Source organism: Acinonyx jubatus, chromosome A3 (assembly GCF_027475565.1).
Source record: "Acinonyx jubatus isolate Ajub_Pintada_27869175 chromosome A3, VMU_Ajub_asm_v1.0, whole genome shotgun sequence".
Classification (NCBI taxonomy): domain Eukaryota; kingdom Metazoa; phylum Chordata; class Mammalia; order Carnivora; family Felidae; genus Acinonyx; species Acinonyx jubatus.
The window spans coordinates 136807609-136831110 of NC_069388.1; the positions used below are offsets into that span (position 1 = coordinate 136807609).

The window sequence follows — 23502 nt, forward strand, 5'->3', positions numbered from 1 at the left end:
GGTGATATATTCAGTCAGCTTAGTAATATTTTAGGAACATCTTTCCACGTGAAAATAACATCAGGAAAGAAGTCAAGAAAACAACAGCTTCCAGGACTAACATGAAGTCAGAGCTGTTTCCCACAATTCATGTACTTGATTTTCAACATTGGCTGGAACTTGAGCCTAGATTTGTGTCAGGACATGAGCCCTGGAGGGGGTCCCAAGTCCCCTTGGAGCACGTTCTAGTGCTTTCTCTGTTCACAGAATCCTACAGATCTTATCCACAGTATCTAGAGAGCTCACATTGTTTTTACTAAAGACTATTTATTTTTTACTAAAGACTATTTATTTGCTGTTTATTTACAAACTGGATTTCGGTTGGGAGGCAAATACTTAGAGCTCTAGGTTTGTATAGCAAGCATATAGACATTCCATGGTGTAAGATTTACAGACCAGGGAAATTATTTGAAGACTACCTAAAGCTCGTCTCCGAGTTAGAAACACCCTCCAGCTGAGCCACTTTTTTTTTCTTTTTTTAATTTTTTAAATGTGTTTTTAATTTATTTTTGAGAGAGATACAGAGCAAGTGGGGGAGGACAGAGAGAGAGGGAGACACAGAATCTGAAGCAGGCTCCAGGCTCTGAGGTGTCAGCACAGAGCCCGATGTGGGGCTTGAACTCACAAACCTGGAGATCATGACATGAACTCAAGTCAGATGCTCAACCGACTGAACCACCAGGCGCCCCAAATTTTCTGGATGAATGCAGTTATTCATCCAATTCAGTGTGGCTGACTTCTCCAGTTCTCTCCCTCTTGCCACCCCAGAAGGAGACCTTCCTTTCACAGAGCATATAAGCTCTGTGGGGAGGACAGGGAGGGGTGGGTAGCAGAGGTAGGAAAGGGTCAAAGCAGCCCCAAACAAAGTTGCCTATTTTTGAGTTGCAATGTGCCAGGAAAGGTAAAGATTGAAATGGCTCATTGACTTCCAAGTCCACTGTATTCCACTCAGCAATTTCTGTACTTTTTTATAATTTGTCAAACGTGAGTATAATCTTGTCTGTTGCGCATTCTGTTCAGTCAAGCATTTTATTAGTTGGCATTCATCTTTTTCCAAAAAATGTGTGTTTCTTTTGACCAAGTGATTTAAAAATTTTTTTTAATGTTTACTTATTTTTGAGACAGAGAGAGACAGAGCATGAGTGGGGGAGGGTCAGAGAGAGAGGGAGACACAGAATCCGAAGCAGGCTGCAGGCTCTGAGCTGTCAGCACAGAGCCCGACACGGGGCTCGAACCCACAGACTGTGAGATCATGACCTGAGCCGAAGTTGGACGCTTAACCGACTGAGCCACCCAGGCGCCCCACTGACCAAGTGATTTTAAACATGAAAACAACTTGCATTTTGAGATGATTTTTGTTTGATTTTGTGGTCTTATAGGAGATAGGAAATACTACTATCTTTCAGATATTTACCGCAAGGTAAATAACTTAGAAATGTTTATTTCCAAAGCGAATCACACATTAAGCTTATATTTACTGAGGATGCAGATGCCCACACTTTAGAATTTTGGTCCATGTGAAAATTCCAGGAGAGGTTGGCTATTCCCTTTCAGGGAAGTCTTTCCTGGAACCAAAGAGGGACCTAGATTGCGGTGACTTCTAAAATATCTCCACACCATTGGGACATCAGAGACCACAGCAAACAATTCAACGGCCCACGTGACTTCTAACGCCCCTTCAGATTTGGGCATTCTCTGGTATTTCCCTCCCTATGTGAAATTAAACGTCTGGGAAGTTGCCAATTCTCTCCGACACTTGGCAATGTCAGAGTAAAAAAAAAAAATGCAATCGAATGGTAGAATAGGAGCTCTTCATAAGCTTATTTTGCATTTCTTTCATGAATAATTGTGAACAATCTCTTCACGTATTTATGATGTCCATGTTTCCTCTGAGGAAGTGCTTGTTGATATTTTCTGCCCAGTCTTTTATTGTATTGAGTGCGTTTTTCTTACTCATTTTTTAGTTCTTTATATACTCTCTATGCAAATCAAGAATATACATTCCAGTTTGTAATTTGACTTTCCATTTGCTCCAAGTTGTCTTTTGATAAGAAAAGTCCTTCATTTAATGTTGTCAAATTCAGCCGTCTTTTGATGCCAATGCTTTGGGTGTTGTAAATTTTTTTCTTACTCTGAGATCTGAGAATCTAGTCACCTACATTTTCTGGGAAAAGTCTTAAGGCTCTGTTTCGAATATTTATCTCCTTAATCCGTCTATGAGTTTACTTTACACAAGATGTGAGACTCCAACTTCATCTTTATGATGAGATAATCATTTCCCCAGCTCTGTTTATTGAAGAATGTCTCCTCTCCCCCTTTGGGGCGCCTCCTCTGTCCTCAAGTTCCGTCGCAAAACATGCAGTGGCCAACTTCAGAGGTTAATTTGCTTTCCCTGGTTAATACCACACGGGCTTAATTACGGCAGCTTCAGAGTGAGTCCTGGCGTCTGGTGAGCAGTTTTCCTCTGCTGCAGGCCACTCTTCACAAGTGTCTTAGGTATTCTTGACCCCCGTCTATTCCCTATCACTATCGGGCTCTCACAAAACCCTTTAGGCGTTTTGGTTGAAACTGCATTACCCATTAATTTGGGGGAGAATCGACATCATCACAATACTAAGCCTTCCTGATCATGGTGTGATTTATCTCTCCACTGATTTAGATTTTCTTTGGCTTTACAATTTGCCCTGCAGAGGTATTGCACATCTTTTGTTAAGCTGATTATATGCTTTATATTCCCTCCTACTGATGCGAATTCTTTCCCGAATGACACTCCCGTAAGTGACGAGTGCGGTGTGGGCACCAGTCAGGTGTCTGCCATTTCTTGTGAAGACAGTGGTGGGAGTCGGGGGGCAAGAGCTCGACTCTAACGGCCCCTTTTCTACCTTATCCTCCGACAGCTGTGAAGTCTGCCCCTGCCTCAGACCAACCACCCCACACCCCACACCCCATCTCCCACTTCCGAATTTCCCCCCACACCCCCACCCAAGTGTCTTCACATCTCGATGTTGCAGCACCTCTTTGGAATCGGTCTTGCCATGAAGTCAGGGTCTTTCTGGTTCAGCGTTTTGGCAAGAATACAAACAAACTTAATTTAAATCCACAGTAAATGTAAAGGATGTTCAAGAACGATACCATTTGAACAAGGAAGAACCTGAGGTCTGAGGAGGTCGGGTAGTGTGTCCCTGACCACACAGCCGGTGACTAGCAGGACCTTCCGCAGAGTCTGTACCTCAGACGGTCAGCGCTACCGTGAGCGTTCCCGTTATCACCTTTGCGCTTTGCCAATTCTGACCACAGATACCCAGCTTATGAGATAAATAAGGGTGTGGACCTAACCCTCGGACAAGGTATAATGTTGGTGCCACATGCGAAGTTTTGGAAGAGTTTTGGTAGTTGAGGACTATCGATTGCATTTTTGGGAATTGAAAGAAAGTCTTTTGGAGAAAGTGGCAATTGAGGTGGGCTTCATTAAATGAGTAGATTTAAAGTGTGAATTTTAATGGCAGTAGATTTCCAGGGGAGAGCTGGTATGAAAAATGATATGAGGCAAGAAAGCAGGAAGGAACACACATCTCACAAAGAGACAATCGTTCCTGCAAAACATAAGAATTTCAGTTTTCTTGCTGCTCTTTTGTACCTAACGTCCGTCTTCTTTTGGTTACAGCTTCTGATTAGAGTTCTAGATTTCGTGTGTGTGTGTATGTGTGTGTAAAAGATGGAGTTTGAAAGACCTTGCAAATGATCAAGGTTCAAAAGAAGCAGCATTTTTTTTAATTTTGTTTTTTAACGTTTATTTATTTTTGAGACAGAGAGAGACAGAGCATGAACAAGGAGGGTCAGAGAGAGAGGGACACAGAATCTGAAGCAGGCTCCAGGCTCTGAACTGTCCGCACAGAGTGCGACGCGGGGCTGGAACTCACGGACTGTGAGATCATGACCTGAGCCGAAGTCAGACACTTAACCCACTGAGCCACCCAGGCGTCCCAAGAAGCAGCATTTTTTAAAAGCGGTGCCTCTGGCTCTGAGTCAGTAAATATGCCTGTGGTCACGGCGGAATGGAACCCGGCAAAGGGATACTGTCCACTGTCCACTAAAGCCAGATGCTCCCTGACCTGCCTGGGTGGCCTCTCCTCTCCCCTCAGGATGTGGTGCAGGGGACCGTGACACTGTGGGGCCGCAAGTTTGAAGTGGGAAGGGGCTTCCTGTGGCCGCCCTGGATGGCTCATCTGAATGTCAGGCCAGCTGAGGTCAGGGGAGTGTCATCGGGGCAGCCTCTCTGTTGGGGGGCAGTGCATGTAGCACAGTGGGGGCAGCCGTCCGTTCAGGCCTCACCTGCCACGCATTTCGACTTTGGACGTTTTCATGAGTTTGTAGATAGCCCTGAACTTTGAGCTTCATAATTAAGGACTTTTGGTTAATCTTCTATTTGAATATTGTAGCTATTGATGTCATTTGATGAGATTTCTTCCTGAATTTTCATTTTATTACATCCAACGGCCCCATATTTTCATCTAGAGTGATCTCATATATCTTAATTTTTTTTAATTTTTTTTTATTTATTTTTGAGACAGAGAGAGACAGAGCATGAACGGGGGAGGGTCAGAGAGAGAGGGAGACACAGAATCTGAAGCAGGCTCCAGGCTCTGAGCTGTCAGCACAGAGCCTGATGCGGGGCTCGAACTCACGATCGTGAGATCATGACCTGAGCTGAAGTCGGACGCTCAACCGACTGAGCCACCCAGGCGCTCACGATCTCATGTATCTTAACATATACCTTTAATAGCGAAAAATTATTCAGCTGAAGGGAAGATGCCTTTCCGTAAGCCTCTCTTCTGAAATGTATTTATTTTACTGAAAAGGAAGCATCGGTATCTCTGTCTATATGGAGGCTATTATTTTCGTGCTCTATAGCGTTGTCAAAATTTTCGCCCAAGAAGGTTAAGGTTGTCTGTCAGAAATCGAGGTTACATCTGCAACTCGGGGTTTATGGGTTCCTGTGTCAGAGCCTCCTGAACGAGGTCACGCTCGCGGCTCTGAGCACAGACACGCCGACCCCCGCCCGGGGCGGTGATGACAATCACGTCCTCGGCGCCCCCATCACGCTTTTTTATAATCACATGCGTTTATTATTAAAATGCAAAAAGGGGTTTTTGTGCTCTGAAAGTGAAACTTGAGTTCACACGGTTGCTCGCGACTGAAACCCTCTGGCGACGAACTGGCAGCCGCGAGGCACGTGGGACGAGTCCGCGAGCGAACCGGTGCCCCGCGGTGTAAACGCTGTATGCCAGGTGGCAGGGGGCCTGAGGGAGCCCAGCAGCAAACACGGAAAGGGCAGAGCTTCAGCCATATTTGGGAGACGGAAGCCGCCCGGAACGGAGCCTGCGCCCCCGGGGGGCCCACCCTTTCTGCCCCGCGCTCCCTTCGGCAGGTGGCTCTCCTTCTGGAAGGCCTCCCTGGCGGCACCCGCTCCAACTTTACGTCAATGACGGCTTTTCAGAGTCCCAGCTACAGGGGGGAGCTGAGCCGGGCCCCTCGGCGAGAGGGGTCAATGAGGGGGCAAGCACCCCGACGTGCCCCCCACGGGGCTTGTCCCCAGTGCCCCCCCAGCACAGCTCCCAAAGACACGGGAGCCTCTCTCAGGGACGTGTGGTGGTACCTTTCCAAACCCTCAGTTTACACACGAGCAGGCTGTGGCTACCGAGTTGTCGTAAGCAAATCTCCTAAGAAAAAGACCCCGTTTTTCTGGTAGTTTTGCTAAAACTGAAATGTTTTCTCTTCCTCATAAACTCGAATTCAAGCTCCTGGGCTAAACCTCACTGCCACCCCTCCTTCCCAAATCCCTATTCAGAATTCACACGGGCCACGAGGGGCACCTGCTCTGGCCGGACCGTGCTGCCTGAACCCCCATGGAACCCCAGGAGGTGAAGACAAGCCCCGGAGCTGGCGGAGTGTCTGGGTCTGACTCCGGCAGCCCAGCCTCCACCCCCGAGGGGCTCCCGGAGCAGAAAGCCTGGCGCCTGTGCCTTCTCACAAGGTGCCCTTCCACCCAGGCTCGCGGGGACGGCCCGCATGGTGGCCAGGCGGGTGGCGGCCCGCCCTGCCTTCACGGCTCAGTGTGGGCCGGGCCGTGACCGTGAACCTGAGGCCCAGCCTATGCCGGCTCTGACTCCGCAGTCACTTCCAGGGGCCTCTGAAAACGGTGCAGACGACAGAGCCACGGGATTTCGCCGGGGCCTCTGGGCTCAGGAAGTGGGCCCAGGCCCACGGGCGTCAGCACAACAGAGGCACGATGGGCAGGAAGCGGGAGGACGAAGGGCAGGCCCCAGGGGAGCCAGGTCAGCGCCTCGTTCCACTTCCAGACGCTCGTTCTGCAACTGCCTAAGTTTCGCCAACTACCGTTTGGGGCACCAAGTGTCAGGGACACAAACATGAACGCGCCTCGGTCTCTATCCGTGAGGAAGCCCGGAGCTTACTCATGTTAGATTGATAACACCCCCCGGGGAGAGCTACGGGGGAACAAGAAAAGAGTATGAACCCACACAGGCCGGGTCTGGGCTGGAAACCTTGGGATGACGGACTGACTGGTGCAAGAAGACAGACAGACAGACAGAAAGCAGACAAGCTGGTGTTCGATGCAAAAAGCAAGAGTGCAAATTAATGAGGAATAATCATTCAGGAAACAGACAATTGAGATAAGAATAAGAAAATAGATTTTACTAACTGGTTTCAGGCATAAATGCTCGCACTTAATACCTAGATCTTACTTGCAGTCAAGTGTAGATGGGATTTTGAATGCCTGTTTTTTTGGAGGAAAGGGAAAAAATCCTCCTGTATGGTGTCTCCTCCTCTCCGGGTAGATTAATACATGTTAAATCTGTGGTGTTCAGTTAAAGAGAGAGATTCCAGCATATTAGCTTCTGCTGTCCTCCAAGCCCCACCAAAAGACAGGAGAGTGATTTCACTTTAAAAACAAAGAACAGAGAGGGGACAGTGGCAACACTATTCTGAAGGCTGGATCTCAGAGACATGGAATAACCCACTTTGCAGACCCAAGGAAGGGAGATGCTAACCCAGCAGAGAAAGCACACCATGGAGCCTTCCGAACCCTTCTCTGAACCGTCCGGGGTCGGCCCCGTGGAGGTGCGTTGACATTGGACTGAACTCTGGAGAGATGGTTGGAAACCTGGACTTCCTTCCTTTTCAGTAGAAAACGCACTGTTTGCTCTTCAAGGGGGTAGAAAGGGGCTCTTTGGGGGACGGGGGAAGGGCGGGCGGCTGTGCTGAGAACAGAGTGAGGGGACCCAGCTGTGGTCACCGAGACCCCAGCGGCCTGCCCACACCCGTCTCTGCAGATTCCCTTCGGGAGAGACACAGCTGTCTCCTTGGTGGTGGTTTATCCACTGGCTTAATTCTAAGCACATTCCTACACTTGCTGTGTATCAGGCACGACCCCAAAGACACTATAATTTTTTTTAATTTATAAAATCCTCAGCGGTCCCCACTTCACAGGTGAGGAAACCAGTAGAGACAAAAGACTCAGGAGCGTGCCCAGGATGCCCAGCTCCTAAGTGGGAGGGGACAAATGCAGAGGCCTGCTGTCAGGCCCCGGAGCCCCTCTTCCCTGCTGCACCAGCCAACACGCCGAAGCCCACGGTCAGGAAGCATCGCCCACGTGAATGGGGCTTCTCACGAGGCCCAAAATCTGGTGGACGGCCAAGGGGCTCCAGGTGTCTGAGCAAATCCTCTCATAAGAAAGGCACAAAATAAGCCAACGAGCAAAAAAGGAGAAAGAGTGAAAGCCAACGGAGGAAATGGAAACTGTACAAGAGAGAACTTGACCTCCATTAACTTCTTCAGTTGTGGGAAACAATTATCACATTCACAAAACAAGAACAGAATACTTTATTTTATTTCATTATTATTTTTTTTTTTTAGAGAAAGAGAAAGAGAGCAGGGGAGGGGCAGAGAGAGATGGAGAGAGAATCCCAAGCAGGCGCCAAGCTCTCAGCTCAGAGCCTGACATGGGGCTCGATCTCATGAACCGTGAGATCATGACCTGAGCAGAAACCAAGAGTTAGACTCTCAACTGACTGAGCCCCCCAGTCACCCCCAGAATACTGTTTTTAAAGGAGAAGATGATTCAAATATTCACTTTGAACGAAAAATTAGGAGTGTTGGAATTTAAGTGTTGAAGTTCACGAGAAGGGAGAGTCCAGGAGCCTGGCGGCCAGAAGGAGGGACAAAACGATGAAGAACGGGAAACGGTGAGGAGGCGACCCCTGCACCCACCGTGGGAACACAAAGAACAGAGCGAATGGGGAGAAGGGACTGCTGAAGAGGGAAATGAAGAGAATGTCCCTGAAAGATGTAGGGGGAGCCCAACATGACGGAGGAGAAGGAACCCCCACACCTACCCTTCCCAGGAGGTCTCTGACCCTGGGGACCAAGACAGACTTGTAATAATTGGTCTGAGCATCCAGGGTGGGATCCACTCAAGGAATCCTGAGGTAGGAAACTGCACACAATGTCCAACATCTGGTGGGGGGGTGGGGATTACTTCCAATCTAGAGTATTTTCTCAGACGAATGTGGTGGGAATAGGAAGCATCTTCCCTGGGAAGATCTGGAATGATGTCTCCATCCAACAAAGAGGACACCATGCAGGGGGCAGGAGAGGACAACCGGGGGCGTCGGACGGGCCCCGAGCCGGCCGAGGGGAGCACTCCATGCACAGACCGACACCCAACACGTGTGTTGTCACAGGAGGAGCCTCCTTAACTGGAGGGTCTGCACATGACTCTCAGCGCACACCTGGGCAGGGGAGCTAGCACGCGCACAGCGACCAGTCACCGAGGGACACGGTGAGCCTCAGGCTCGTCTGTCAGCAGTGTCCACAGTCATGACAGCCAAATAATGAGGGACAATCTCATGTGATGCCCAGTATAGCTACCCTGGGGGCGGAGAGCGTGCCATCTGCCGTGGCCCAGGTGCATCCTGGTGCTGTCCTTGCTTCGTGGCGGGGAGTTAACAGCTTTTCCTGGGAAGTGGCGCTCAAGGACAGACCCACTCATTTTTTTAGGGATCTAGAGGTGGACAGCGGAAGGAAAGGTGACAAACAGTGAACATCTTTCCGTCTTGGGGGCTGGAATAGAAGGGGCGGTATCTGGGGTGCCTTGTTTTCATAACGAGCCCTAGACAGTGGCCGCCCGACCCCTACACCAGGTACGCTGAGAACGACTTTGATGAGAACGATATCAAACCTTGTCAACTTGATGCCTCCTTTGTTTGGCGTGATGGCTGGGAACTGCAGCCTGAGCGACCGCGCACGCTCCGGCATTGGCTGGGCGCGCTCGCAGTTTCTGGAATCCGTACCGAGCACTCCCCAGAACCCAGAGGCCCCGGTCGGTGGCGGGGAGCAGGCAGAGGGCGCGGGTGGGACTGTCCCTTGCGGTTTTACATCCCTTGTCCCCTGCCCTCTGCTACAGGTACTTTTCCAGGAGACAAATGTTCATTCCTCGATAACAGCCTGTTTCTCTGTGGTTGACAAATTCCCCGGGGTTTTCAAGGCTAGAGCAGAGGGCCCATGTTAACAAAGGCGCTAAACACAGCCATTCAATGTCTGTATTTAAAACCAGTAATGGGCGCCTGGGTGGCTCGGTCGGTTGGGCGTCCGACTTCGGCTCACGTCACGATCTCGAGGTCCATGAGTTCAAGCCCTGCGTCGGGCTCTGGGCTGATGGCTGAGAGCCTGGAGCCTGCTTCTGATTTTGTGTCTCCCTCTCTCTCTGCCCCTCCCCCATTCGTGCTCTCTCTCTGTCTCAAAAATAAATAAAAACGTTAAAAAGAAAAAAAAATAAAACCAGTAAAATAAATATATTTTTTGTTACCAACAGAACCATTCTGAGCGGCTCCAAATGGGATTCCAGCTTAGGGGTGGTTACCAGAGGTTGCCAGAGGTCGCCAGAGGTCACGCACACGCTCAGGGCCGTCACTCATGGTTCCTCCTGCAGCCAGGAGGCTCCCAGGGCCAGTGTGTGGTGCTGAATGTTCTTTAATGCCAAGCCATATGCCATTTAAGCCGTATATTCATAACGAGCCCTTAGCAAAAGCAAGAAGCATAGGGAAAACTGACAGTAAAATACAAGTTAAAATTAGCAAGCAGCAAATTTGCCTCCAAAGTACCCGTGCCAACTCTGTGAGTTACATTCATGTGATAGGACTCCTTGTATTTGCCAATCAGTATTTATAATTTTTTAAATATTAAAAAGAAAAACAATATGGACTGGAAATTATATACAAAGTAGCCTTAAAAACTTTTGTTTAATGTTTATTTATTTCTGAGACAGAGAGAGAGCATGGGGGGGGGGGGGAGGGGCAGAGAGAGAGGGAGACACAGAATCCAAAGCAGGCTCCAGGCTCTGAGCTGTCAGCACAGAGCCCGACATGGGGCTCGAACTCACAAACCGCGAGATCATGACCTGAGCTGAAGTCAGACGCTCAACCGACTGGGCCACCCAGGCACCCCCAAAGTAGCTTCTTAATGTACCGAAAATAAAGATGAACCTGGATATTACATATTATGTATGGAGAGGTACTTCCAGATGTCAGCCTTCTATCTCCATTTGGAAACAAGCTTTTATAAGGGCAGAACAGGAGGGTGCTTGGCCCCCTCCCTAACTTATGGCTAAATAAACAAATAAACAAACAAGCAGGGGCACCTAAGTGGCTCAGGTCATGATCTCACGGTGTGTGAGTTCGAGCCCCGAGAGCCCCGCGTCGGGCTCTGTGCTGACAGCTCAGAGCCTGGAGCCTGCTTCAGAGTCTGTGTCTCCCTCTCTCTCTCTGCCCCTCCCTTCTCGTGCTCTGTCTCTCTCTGTCTCTCAAAAATAAACATTAAAAAAAATTAAAAGAAGTAAATAAATAACCAAAACAAAAAAGGAAGAAAGAAACATAAACAAGCCTGGTCTTCTTTAGCCCAAAGCACAAACTTTTCAAACAGAAGTTCATATGATTCTACTTCTCATGACAAGTTATATTATTAGATTTCAATCCATCTCTTAATTTATAGTATTATAATATAATAATTATATTATATAATAACTAGATAATTGTATGTAAATATGTATAAGTAAATATGTAATGCAATTATCATATAATAGTAATACAGTAATAATATAAAACACATATACAATACATAATTATATAAATATATATTATATTATATTATACTATAATCATCTGAAAACCAAACATTCGATAATCATTCTTGAATTGGGGGACAATTAATGCTTTTTATTTAATACACCACTAATTTATTTTTTTTTTAATGTTTACTTTTGAGAGACAGAGAGACAGAGTGCAAGCAGGGGAGGGCCAGAGAGAGAGGGAGATGCAGAATCTGAAACAGGCTCCAGGCTCCGAGCTGTCGGCACAGAGCCCGACGCGGGGCTTGAACTCACAAACCGTGAGATCATGACCTGAGCCGAAGTTGGACGCTTAACCGACTGAGCCACCCAGGCTCCCCAATACATCACTGATGTAAAGTACCCTTTATAGTAGATACCCTGTAGATACCCTAACAGTAGATACCCTTGTTAAATGGGGAAGGTCAAATTGTTTTTTCCTTATATTGTGAATGTCAGTAACAAAGTCTAGAAATAATAAAGTTATAAAGAATTTTGTAACACAACCGTTACTAACGTCCTGATCTAAAACTCAATTTTACTTAAAATCACTTATTTACCATATTTTGGTTAAAAGAGGAAGTGATTTGACTATCCGAGAAGGGCAGGCCATCAGCCGAAGCCCAGCCTAGGAGTTGTTCCCAGAAGGAGCGCCCTTCCTCACCCCTGCGCGTGGCACTACCTGATGGTCCTGCAGCGGTGGGCAAGCACCTGTTAGGCTAGTGCGTCTTTGCTGAGTCATTCACTGTAGCAAAGCTGCTCAGCACGTGTTCTGCGTCTTCCCAGTCCGGTTCAGTCCAGTTCAGTCCAGATCAGTCCAGCTCAGTCCAGTGCAGGGCACAGAGCCTGACAGACTGTGGTCCCAGCCCTCAAAGGCACACAGTGGAGTCAGGATGCTAGGCAGAAAGTCCACAATACAGCTCATGAGATGGCCTACAGCCTCCAAAACCTTCTGGAAAATTCTTTCTGGATAATTCACCACATCTCCAGTGAGAATCATGAACTTCTCAATATTCACCTGAAGAACAATGTTACTTTCTGTGCACTCTGGATGTTTTCTTTTTCTTGTTTTTCTTTTTTTTTTTTTTCACAGCAATACTTCTGAAAGGTAAAGAGCCTAAGAAGAGAAAATTATTAAGAATTCCAAGAAAGGGACTTTTCAGGAGAAGTGTCACGAACCCACTAAGTGCCCCGATGAGCAGCAGACAAGGTTTCTTCCTTTTTCGGTGTGAGGCATCTGGTGGAGGACATGTGTGACATGCACAGTGTGCATTTGGCACCCTGAGCGGGAATTACGTGCCTCCAGCGCTGGGCAGTGAGCTGGTGGCTCTAGAAGGCTGTACCCATTTACACTGACTGGAAAACAAGAACGTTCGGGTGACTCCCTGCGGGTGCCCGCGACATGGATGTTCCTTGTTGCATGGGGCAAGATATAAGATGCTTTTGTAAAGAGTGCCCTGGGAACAGAAGGCAATTATTTAGAAGGCCATTTCATGCCCTTTTGGTATTTGGTGCCTGACCCACTGTGAGAAGCCGGGGCTCTGAGTGTGGCCGGTTTCCTACCGACTGAGCCAGGGGGGCCTGTGCTCCAGAGCAGCAGGGAGGCCCCAGAGTTCAGGGACAGCGCGGATCTTTGGCGGACGGCCGGATGGCTGTGCTGCTAAGATTAGGTGAATTCCTGCCACACTTAGACACCAGGTGAGGGGCAACCGTTCATGAGTTTATATGGCTTGTGACTAAGCTTATTTTGGTTTCAATTCATATTTCACTCAAGGTTGTCATTTCTATAGTTTTGTTATTTCTGTACGAATTAGTGCTTCCTTCTCTTCATCTGTGGTCACCTTAAATGTCAGGAGAGCACTGGAGAGCCACCTACCACAGTGAAAACACACTCAGGCTTTGTGCGCACGATCTCTGAGCTCCATTGAAAGAGCAGACCAACACCTGACCTGCCTTCTCCACAGGAGCTTATGAACATCCCACAACAATAATGCGCTTGAAGGCATTTTACAGAATAGAAATATGATATTATTTACTATTGTTATTTCCAAGTGTTAGAAAAAGAACTTATTTAAAATAATTTTTACCTACTTCTTGTTTTGTTTTTTTTTTAATTCACTCTACATATGTTGGGTACCAGGCACTGTTCTAGACTCTGGGGACATAGAAATAAACTGGACAGCAAAGTCTCCACCATATGGAGTGTAGTTTTCAGTGGAAGAAGACAGAAAATAAATGTGTAAAGAAAGAAACATATGATCCATGAAGGAAAACTACTTAATTGGACGTCGTCAACATTGACACTTTCGCTCTACAACGTTCCCTGTTAGGACAATGAAATGACAAGCAACACGTTGGGAAGGTATTTGAAAACCACATGTTCAATACAGGACTAGTATCCAGAATATTCAGTGAACTCTCAGAAATTCAACATTTAAAAAAATCCGGTTAGAAAATGGGCAAAAGACACAGACACTCAGACATTTCACCAAGAAGATACACACACGGCAGGTACGTACATGAAAAGATGCTCAGCGTCATAGGCCACAAGGCAAATGCAGAGGAGGACCACGGTGAGACCACCACACGCCCATCAGAACGGCGGGGAAAAAGTCGGGACAACAGCAAATTCAATGAGGGGCCGAGAAGCTGGATCCTCACACGTGGATTGTGGGAAGGTAAAATGGTGGAGTCACCATGGAAAACCGTTGGGCAGTGTCTTTAAAAAATAAAACTAAACATGCTGTTACCATATGACCCAGCAGTTACACTCTGGGGCGTTAATCCCAAGGAAATGGAAATTTGTAGTCATGCAAAAATCTGTACACGAGCATTTACGGCAGCTGTATTCATAGCAGCCCAAGATCACGAACAACGCTGATGTCCTTCAGCAGGTGAACAGTGGTTTGTCCACATCGTGGAACCCCCTCAGCAATAAGGGGGAACCAGCTATTGGTACAGAAACACCCTGGCTGAGTCTCCAGACACTGAGGCCAAGGAAAAAAAGCCAGTCTCTAAAGACCACAGACATCCTTGAGATGACAGCAGGACAGAACTGGAGGACGGACATGTGGCTGCAGGTCGAAGTGGGTGTAGTTACGAAGGACGGCACAGGGGACCCTTAGGGGAGGGACGTCCTGTCTTGGCTGCGGGGGGGGGGCACATGCTCACACACATGGAGGGGACACAGTGACACGGATGATGCACGTGCACACACACACTGGTGTGTACGAGTACACCTGGGCCGTCCAGCTGAGATCAGTGGAATTAATCAACGTCCCACTGGTGGTAACGTCTATACGGTTCTGCAGGATGAGGACAGGGGTAACGAGTACGGGGCATGGCGACATCATCTGTTCAGCTGCACACGAGTCTGCAAATGTTTCAAAACACGTAAAACAAAGAAAAGCGTGGGGCGCCTGGGTGGCTCAGTCGGTTGAGCGTCCGACTTCGGCTCAGGTCATGATCTCACGGTCCGTGGGTTTGAGCCCTGCGTCAGGCTCTGTGCTGACGGCTCGGAGCCTGGAGCCTGCTTCCGATTCTGTGTCTCCCTCTCTCTCTGCCCCTCCCCTGCTCGTGCTCTCTCTCTCTCCCTCAAAATAAAAAAAATAAACAAGTATTAAAATTTTTTTTTAAACAAAGAAAATGTACAGTATAATTTCACATAGTGACAAATGCCGTAAAGAAAGCCCCACAGGCTGTCATCCGAGCGACAGTGGGTGAGAGGACATTGCCAGCAGAGCTTTGGTTGAGGGCGAAGTGTGGCCGGGAGTCTGAGGCCACCCCTACCTGGCCAGTGTCATTGGTGTCTTCGGCCAAGTCCTCTGCTAAACACCCCGCTTAAGAGCTCATCCTGGGGATCCCGTCGTAACTTATCACAAGCAGCAGGTGTGATGCAAAACCGTGAGCGGCAGGAGCCATAGGTGCCTAATCCCCCTACTGTCGCTGAACAGTTGGGAAAAGGTGATGCCTTATAAGGTCGTGTCCCTGAGGGAGTCACTCATCAGTGGGTCCTCTGGGAATTCTCACGTAGCGAAAGGTGTGTCGCTCAAAGAACAGTCATGTCACTTCATTTCATTCTTTTTTAACTTCTGTTTTTAAGAAGAAATTTCTGTTTTACATACCAGCTGTCTTCAATCACAATGTTTATATTCATTTAGTAAGAAGCTTCAAGTTCCCTTCGAGGGCATTTAACCTAGAAGCCATTCACCAGTGACTTTTTAATCCACATCTCGTAACGGCCCAGATGAAAACACTGACAGCCCGGGCCTCCCTTTCTTCTGGAAGGAGTGGGTGTCTCTGCCTTGTGCAGCCCCAGCCCCTTCGCGGCTCAGGGCCCAGGACAGGAGCCAGTGGCCCCGTCCGGTGAGGCGGGGAGGACAGATACAGTGACACTTGATGGAGAAAAGGTTGAGTGCAGAGTGGAGCTGTGTGGGAGGGGACAAAGCAGGGGTTCACTGCCCTGGGTTCTGAACGTGTTCCTGGAGAATGCAGCACATGCCAAGAGAAACCTGTCATCTTGTCCACAAAACTCCATTTTGTAGACGCTCATCACTTTCATGACAAACCTCCCCCCAACCGTTTTTGGACTCCTGTGTGGTCAGAGTTCTCCAGCCACAACACTGTCCAGGTCTTTCTTCCGTGACCTTCCGTGAACCACAAGGGTTCCCCCAGGTACGACGGTACATGCTTAAAGCGATACAGGTGAATTTCTGACGTTCCCAGAAGAGTGGGATATTGTGAAAATCAATTTAATAATGTTTTATTACAATGTGATTTTTTTACATTTTTTACATTTATTTTTGAGAGAGAGACAGAGCACAAGTGGGGGAGGGGCAGACAGCGAGGGAGGCACAGAATCCGAAGCAGGCTCCAGGCTCCCAGCTCTCAGCACAGAGCCCGACGCAGGGCTCGAACTCCCGAACCGTGAGATCATGATCGGAGCCGAAGTCGGACACCCAACCGACTGAGCCACCCAGACACCCCTGAAAATGTGATTTTTAAACAAAGTGCCAGCAATACATTGGATGGAGTGGCTTTGATCCTAAAAGTCCTTTTCTAGTCACACATTTTCAACCACCTAATTGTTTTGCTTTATGTTGGTTCATTTATAAGATGTATTTAAATGTGTCTGTTTGACATTCCTCATTTGGTGAGAAAACACATCATTTTCATAAAACCACTGTACTGAATACTGCCCAGCTCACTCTTAGCCAATTTAGTGAGTGGCATCTCAGAACGTAATCAGAATAACTGTGTCCACTACGTAAATACTGATCATAGAAGGTTGTACATAAGGCCCGTTGTAAACACTGTAGTTGGGTGTAATTCTATAGCCATAGCAAATAAAAAATTTTAATTATCACTTAAGATTGTATTTTGTTTTTTTAGTTAGCAGAAAGCATGCTCCTGTAAAGTCTCCTCTATGGAGAGAAGTGCAGGTTTTGTGTGTGTCTTTTGAATGGAGAAGGACAAACATAAGAACCCACGTGACGGGTGCCTGATGAAATGAGCTGTGTGCACGTGCGCAAAAACATTACGTTTGCTTCTGCGGTTAGCCCTGAATCGTTCGCACTGTCTTTACACTTTCCAGACACAGTCGCAAAACAACTCTCACACTCAGTTTTATGAGACTTTGTTGGGGCACCTGGGTGGTTCAGCCGGTTAAGCATCCGACTTCAGCTCAGGTCATGATCTCAGGGTTTGTGGGTTCGAACCCCTGTGTAGGCTCTGTGCTGACAGCTCGGAGGCTGGAGCCTGTTTCGGATTCTGGGTCTCCTTCTCTGTGCCCCTCCCCCGCTCATGCTCTGTGTCTCTCTCCCGCTCTCAAAGATAAATAAACATTAAAAAGAAAAAGAATGTGTTTACAGTTTTGTGTGATTTGCACATCACAAACACTAATTTAGTTTTCTAAAGGAACTTTTCTATTATGAATCATTCATCAAGAACTAATCGCTTGTGGGGTGCCTGGTTGGCTCAGTCATTTAAGTGTCTGATTCTTGATTTCAGCTCAGGTCATGATCTCACGGTCATGAGACTGAGCCCACGTCAGGCTCTGCACTGAGTGTGGAGTCTGCTTAAGATTCTCTCTCTCTCTCTCTCTCTCTCTCTCTCTCTGCCCCTCCCCCATTCATGTTCTCTCTCTCTCTCTCTCTCTCTCTCTCTCTCTCTCTCACTATTGCTCTCACTCTCACTCTCTGTGCCCCTCCCCCATTCACGTTTCTCTCTCTCTCTCTCAAAAAATAAAGTAAAATAAAATAGATTACTCGCTCGTGATAGTAGGTGGTCCCATCCGCTGTCCCCACTCGCAACAAATCCTGTGTCTGTGCACTTGGCCTGGTTACTCTCATCCCTTTCCCTTTAAGTGCATTATAAACAAGCAAACCTCCCTGATAATTATATCCCTCAGGTAGGATTTTTCTTTCATTATGTATGTCAACCTCATTTCTCTGCCTTTTATTCTCCTCTAGAGTGACTACATCTGGAAGAAGGAAAAAATGTAGTTATCGAATCCAATCAACTGTCTGTGTCTCTGAAATTATCAACCACATCGGGTCAAGAAAGGTTCTGGTCGGTGCCACAGACGTATGGCTGTCCAAGAAGCCACATAAAGGTACTGGTTCTATGTCATACTTTATGACCTACATGGAGCAAAATGTTTTATATATTTATCTTAAACCATCTTACTTTGAAAAAGCATAAAGATAGGCTTGTAAATGGAGGGGTTTTTTATTTACTAAAGACCATAATGTCCATTAACTTTAATAAGCAAGCTCCATTTAAAGTCAAAATTTATCGTCTATTACTAAACATAGACTCAGAGGGTCTCCTGTTATTCGACTACAACATTAACCCCCAAATAATTTCATAGCCACATTGACGGATCTGGTCACTCTTTGGCAGTTGTAGAGATTCCTTGGTGTAAAGCTTTTTTTGAAATCAGATCTGTATTTCCACTATCAGTTCTATTCGGGGGACATTTTATCTTTAAGTAAAATAAACATGCCTTTAATTAGGGCCTAATCTGCATTGCCCAAGGCCTTTTTATAGATTCCTGTCAATTGCTGTTGACAAACCTCTCCTCGGTGCCACTGTGGACATTGAGAGCCATGTTCCTGACAAAATTTCAGGTTCTGGCTGAGTTTGCTTTTCAAGAATTTTTTTAAATTGTGGTAAAATGCATATAACATAAATTCACCGTTTCATCTGTTTTTAAGTGTGCAGGTCAGTGGCATTAAATACATTTACAAAGCTGTGCAGCCATCAGCACACGTGTGCGCAGAACTTTCTCATATCCCAAACTGAAACCCCATGTCCGTTAAGCCCTTGCTCCCCAACCTCTCCCCCCAGCCCCTGGCACCCACCATCCACTTTCTGTCTGTGTGAATTTGACTTTTGGAGGGACCTCACACAAGTGGAATTACACAGGATTTGTCTTTTTGTGTCTGGCTTGTTTCACGGAGCACAATGTCTTCAAGCTTCAAGCTCCCTGTGGTAGCAAGTGTCAGAATTTTCTTCCTTTTTAGGGCTGAATCATATTCCATCATATGGACGGACCACAATTTGTTCACCTGTTCATCCATAGGTGGATACGCAGGTTGTTTCCATCTTTTGGCCATTGTGAATAATGCTGCTGAGAACACGCATGTGCAAATATCTGAGTCCCTCTGCTCTCAGTTTTCCTGGGTCAATACCCATAAGCGGAGTTGCTGGATAATATGGTAGCTCGATTTTTAATCTTTTAAGAAGCCACCCTATTGGTTTCCACAGTGGCTGCGCCATTTTACGTTCCCACCACCAACCCACAGGATTCCCATTTCGCCACATCTTTGCCAACACTTGTTATTTTCTGTTTTCTGGGTTCTTTGTCTATTTGTTTAAGAAGAGCTATCGTCGCGGGTGTAAAGTGGTACTTCAGTGTGGTTTACATTTGCATTTCACTAATGACCTTTTCCTGTGCTCGGCGGCCATTTGTGTGTCCCTTTTGCGTCATTTCTAAGAAATCATTGCAGACTCCAATATCATAAAGGTTTTCCCTTGCATATTCTTCTAAGGGCTGAGGAGTTTTGACACTTCTGTTTAGGCTCAGGTTCCATTTTGAGTCAATGTTTGTTGTGCTATAAGTTGGGGATGCAACGTCACTCTTTTGCACGTGGATAGCCTGTTTTCCTGGCACCATTTGTTGAAAAGACTGTCCTCTCCTCACTGAATGATCTTGGCTCCCTTGTCAAACCATTTGACCACATATGGGGGGAGTTTTTCTGGCTCTCTTTCCTATTCTATTTCTATGTGTCTATATTTTTTTACAAGCACCTGATTTGGTTACTGTAGCTTTGTAGTATGTTTTGAAATCCAAAAGTATGAAACCTTGAATTTGTTCTTCGTTTTCAAGATTGTTTGGCTATTTGGGAGTCCCTTTAGATGCCATGTGAATTTTAGGATGGACCTATTTCTGCAAAAAATGATATTGGGATTTTGACAGGGATTCCATTGAATCTGTAGATCACATGGCTAAGTATCTTAATCAGAAAGAAATGGGGGTTTTCATCCTTTTTAGTAGTAGATTTCCATAGCCCATTTCAGCATGTTCCATTATCTTTAAAAATTCTTTTTTCCACTTTGAAAAAAATTCAGATTTTATTACTATTTTTTTGGAGGCTAGTCAGGTGAACCACGAGGATTTACAAAGAACATTAAATACAACATTTAATAAAAAAATCTTTGCGGAGGATGAAGATACGGTTCTGTTTAATTTGTTAAAACTCCACATTTCACAGGCTTTTTCCCCTTAGCAGTTACTTTATAGTGGAAAGCCACTAATGTCATGGAATGTTCCACACAATCTGCCATCGAAGGCAAGCTTGTCCGGCATTCAAGAGTCCTTTGTTCATAATAAGACCATAAGAGATACAGAAACTTAGATATCATGAGGCATCATCCAAGACGACAGTCACTATTAACAATGGGAGAAGCACTGGGTTCTTCAGTGTCATTTTCACACCACCACACCCCACCCCGGGGTGGAAGCCTGTAAACCATGAGCCTGAGCCGTATGCTGAACACCAGCCCTGGGCAAGCCCTGAATTCCTCCCAAAGTCCCCAAGTCTAAGTGATCATTCTTCCCATTTTAAAGGCCAGTAAAGGGAAGATTAGTGAACTTAAGTATCCATCCTAGGATGACGTTATTAAGTGGCCAAGAGGGTACCTGGTCTACAAGGGGAGAGAAGGGAATTTTGTTAAGAAATCCAGATTTAACATGAATCACTAATTCCAAGTAGCCTTTACACGTCAATGTTTAATCCAAGCCTATTTCCAAGCTGAATAAAAATATTGCCAAGTTAGCATTAGAATAGGATAAGACAAAAAATTACTCCAAGAAAAGGCTTTGTTTCCAACCACGCTTCCCTGGCACAGGTACCAAGGAAGGAACAAGTGTGTGTTAATCCATGTTTTCATCAGTTCCTCATTTCTAACACTGTTGAGTACCCAGTTTGTGCTGGGAATCCCTCTGGTCTCTGGAGGTACAAAAATGAGGGAGGCACGGTCATAGTCCTCAAAGAGTTCAGATATGGAACCAACATAAGGCGTGGTGAGACCTGTGAGACCAGACCGCACAGTGCTTCCTCAACCATGCATGCACCTGGCTTCCTTCTGTCCTCCAGAGCACCCACCTGCCCTGAACTCTGTGTGGCACTCGGTCACCTCCTGTCGAATTGACAAGGTCAAGGTGAGGTGATTTACGAGGTCTGGAAGAGATTTTAATTCTGACCAGAGAGCCCAAGGATGTCTTTCTAGAGGAGGTGACCCCAGACCTGGGTCTTCAAAGGTTAGCTCAATAAATGTGCAAATATAGGAGTGGCTTTGCTACATGGTGGAAAAATACAAAACCCAGAGGTGGGATCAAGGCACAGATATGGGTATGGGTCACTTGGTATGCACAGCAACATATTAGGACAAAAGGGCTTCTTCACTCCTGGTGACTTGTGTTTGGTGTTCGTAAAACAAGTCTGCGTGCTGTACGATTTGTGTGGTCCACGAGAGAGGCGATGTGATGTGGTGTATCTCCCTTCCCATTCAGAGGGAGCGTATAGAGTGGTCCACTCTAAGGATATGCCTTCTTGCTCTCAATCCTAGAGACTGACCACTGCTGTCTGTCATCTGCCCACCACTCTTCCCACCTCTAGCACCCAACATTATTGTACTCAACTGAGCAGATTCTAGTTTAACGAGCAGCTGTACAGCTCTTTGAACTATAGGTTCTCAGGATTATTCTTTTGTGGATCCTACTCTTTGTCGGAAAAATTCAGGTGGAAGGACCCTGGGACCAACCGCCCTTGCTAAGCAGAGGCTATCCTTCCTTACCTGTGATTCCACCACTGCCCCTCCATGCGCCATATCTCCTGTCCCGGCAGCTAGCTTCCTTTAGCATCCCCAGTGAAGAAGGACTTTGGGGCTTGCTCCTATGGGAAAAATGAAAGTGCCATAGAACAAGATTTAGATTTAGGGCAATTTTTTTGTCCTACTGTGTCCCAATTAGCCACTGTGATTGCTGAGCCATGAACACCTGTGGCGTCTCTGCAGCTGGCACTCTAGGAAATCCAATTTCCTCTGAACTAGACCCAAAGAGAAAATCACACCCTGCATCCAATTTCCATGCTAAAGACTTTACTTAAAATAAAATCAATATCTGTTTCCCAAAAAACGTCGTGAATTGTGTTCTGAATGGCGACTATTTTAAAGAAAAGTGTATTGTGTATCCAGAAGGAAGAATCTGCTGAAATAGTTCAAACTTTATAAATCTGTGTTCTTTGACCCATTGAAACGAATTTATTTAAAACAACTGACAAATACCATTAGGCTTCATCCTAGCACTGCCAATAACCATTTGTATGCCTTTGGGCAGATCACATCAAATCTTTCTTTTTCTGTGAAATAAGGATAAAGGGTTAAATCAAATGAGTTGGATTACATGAAAATAATGTAAACTACAAGTGATGATAACTGTAGCTAAATATGTATGAAGTCTCCAGTATGTACCGAGTGCTACTCAACGTGGGCCATTTTAGTCCTCAAAGGACCCTACAGAGTTGTTACCGTTCTTATCCATATTCTTGCCCATGATTTATATCAGAAGAAACTACTGTGCAGAGACGTTAAATAACTTCTGCAGTTAGTAAGTGGCACAGATGGAATTCAGACCTGGTAGGTATTTAACTTCCCCACCAACATTCTTTACTGGGGCCTGTCTCTGTCCTGTCTCCAAAGCCTAGGCAGATATTACACACTGCCATTCTGGTGTCTATCCCACATCCAGGCACAATGTGTTATGTGTGTACACATTGCACCCTGTGTGTATGCATACATGCCAAGAATTTGCAAAACTGCCGTGAGTTGCTACTCGATCACCCTGTTGTGCCTCACGGTAGGACGTTGCTAATATGACTTCAGTTCACCGCTGTCAGACATGCTTCCCCAGAAAACAACCACATAATCTGAGTCATGCTTCGTCAAGGATCAGCTCTAACTCATGACATGGTGCCTTCCAACTGTTTTCACGACAATTCATGCACATTGCTTAAATAATTCTCGTGACTTTCGTTACTCCCCATTTTAACAATATTTGTTAAATGTGATGCTACGAGATCTTGTGGATAGTAAAAACTAAACGAAGGTGCTTGAGCTTTCGTTTTTCTGGAATTTAGCTCAGGAATGAGTAGAAATACGCATTTTTCATCATTGTTATCAAAGCCGTGGACCACCACTCTCTTGGAAAGTAGGATACAAACTGCTGACACCTGCTTTCCTTCCCCCGCAGTGTGACAGAAACTGCAAATCATGAGGTTTCTTTCTTCCCAACAGAGAACAATCACCTTCAGTCAGTGGGCGTTTTGATTGAAGCAAGGTTGGGAAGTAGGCAAGGTCATGTGGGACCGTAGATCACTGAGGGACTCAGATCTAGGGGCAGGCATCTATCACAAAGGGCTTCAGTCAGCCCGGGTCCACCTGGCAGGCGGGGGGAGCGATCACCAGAGAGGAGCTCTCTTTACGCTGGAGGGCCCAGGCCGTGAGGGGAGGTCAGCCGCGGGGCCACCTTCCATGAACTCCTTGTTCACTGTGTGTGACAAGATTGGGGGGTCCCAGCAATGCCTTAACGCCCCACAGGTCCACGGACACCTTGGGACAACTTGGGTTTCCCGCACACAAGCATCAGAGATGGAGAACGCTTTCCTGCTTTCTACCCTGGGAGTGAACTAGGTGCCTTCCAAGCCCAGAGATGCCGG

At 46.5% G+C, this 23502-nt stretch overlaps 1 protein-coding gene across 18 annotated transcripts in view; it reads left to right on the top strand.

Moving 5' to 3' along the window:
* The window catches only part of MYT1L (myelin transcription factor 1 like), a 422156-nt gene that overhangs the window by 210521 nt on the left and 188133 nt on the right, over positions 1-23502 (top strand). For all 18 annotated transcript variants that reach the window (XM_027077770.2, XM_027077768.2, XM_027077773.2 and 15 more), the window contains exon 4: positions 17692-17834. The gene's annotated coding sequence lies outside the window, so the exon portion shown is untranslated. The remainder of the gene's footprint in view (positions 1-17691; positions 17835-23502) is intronic.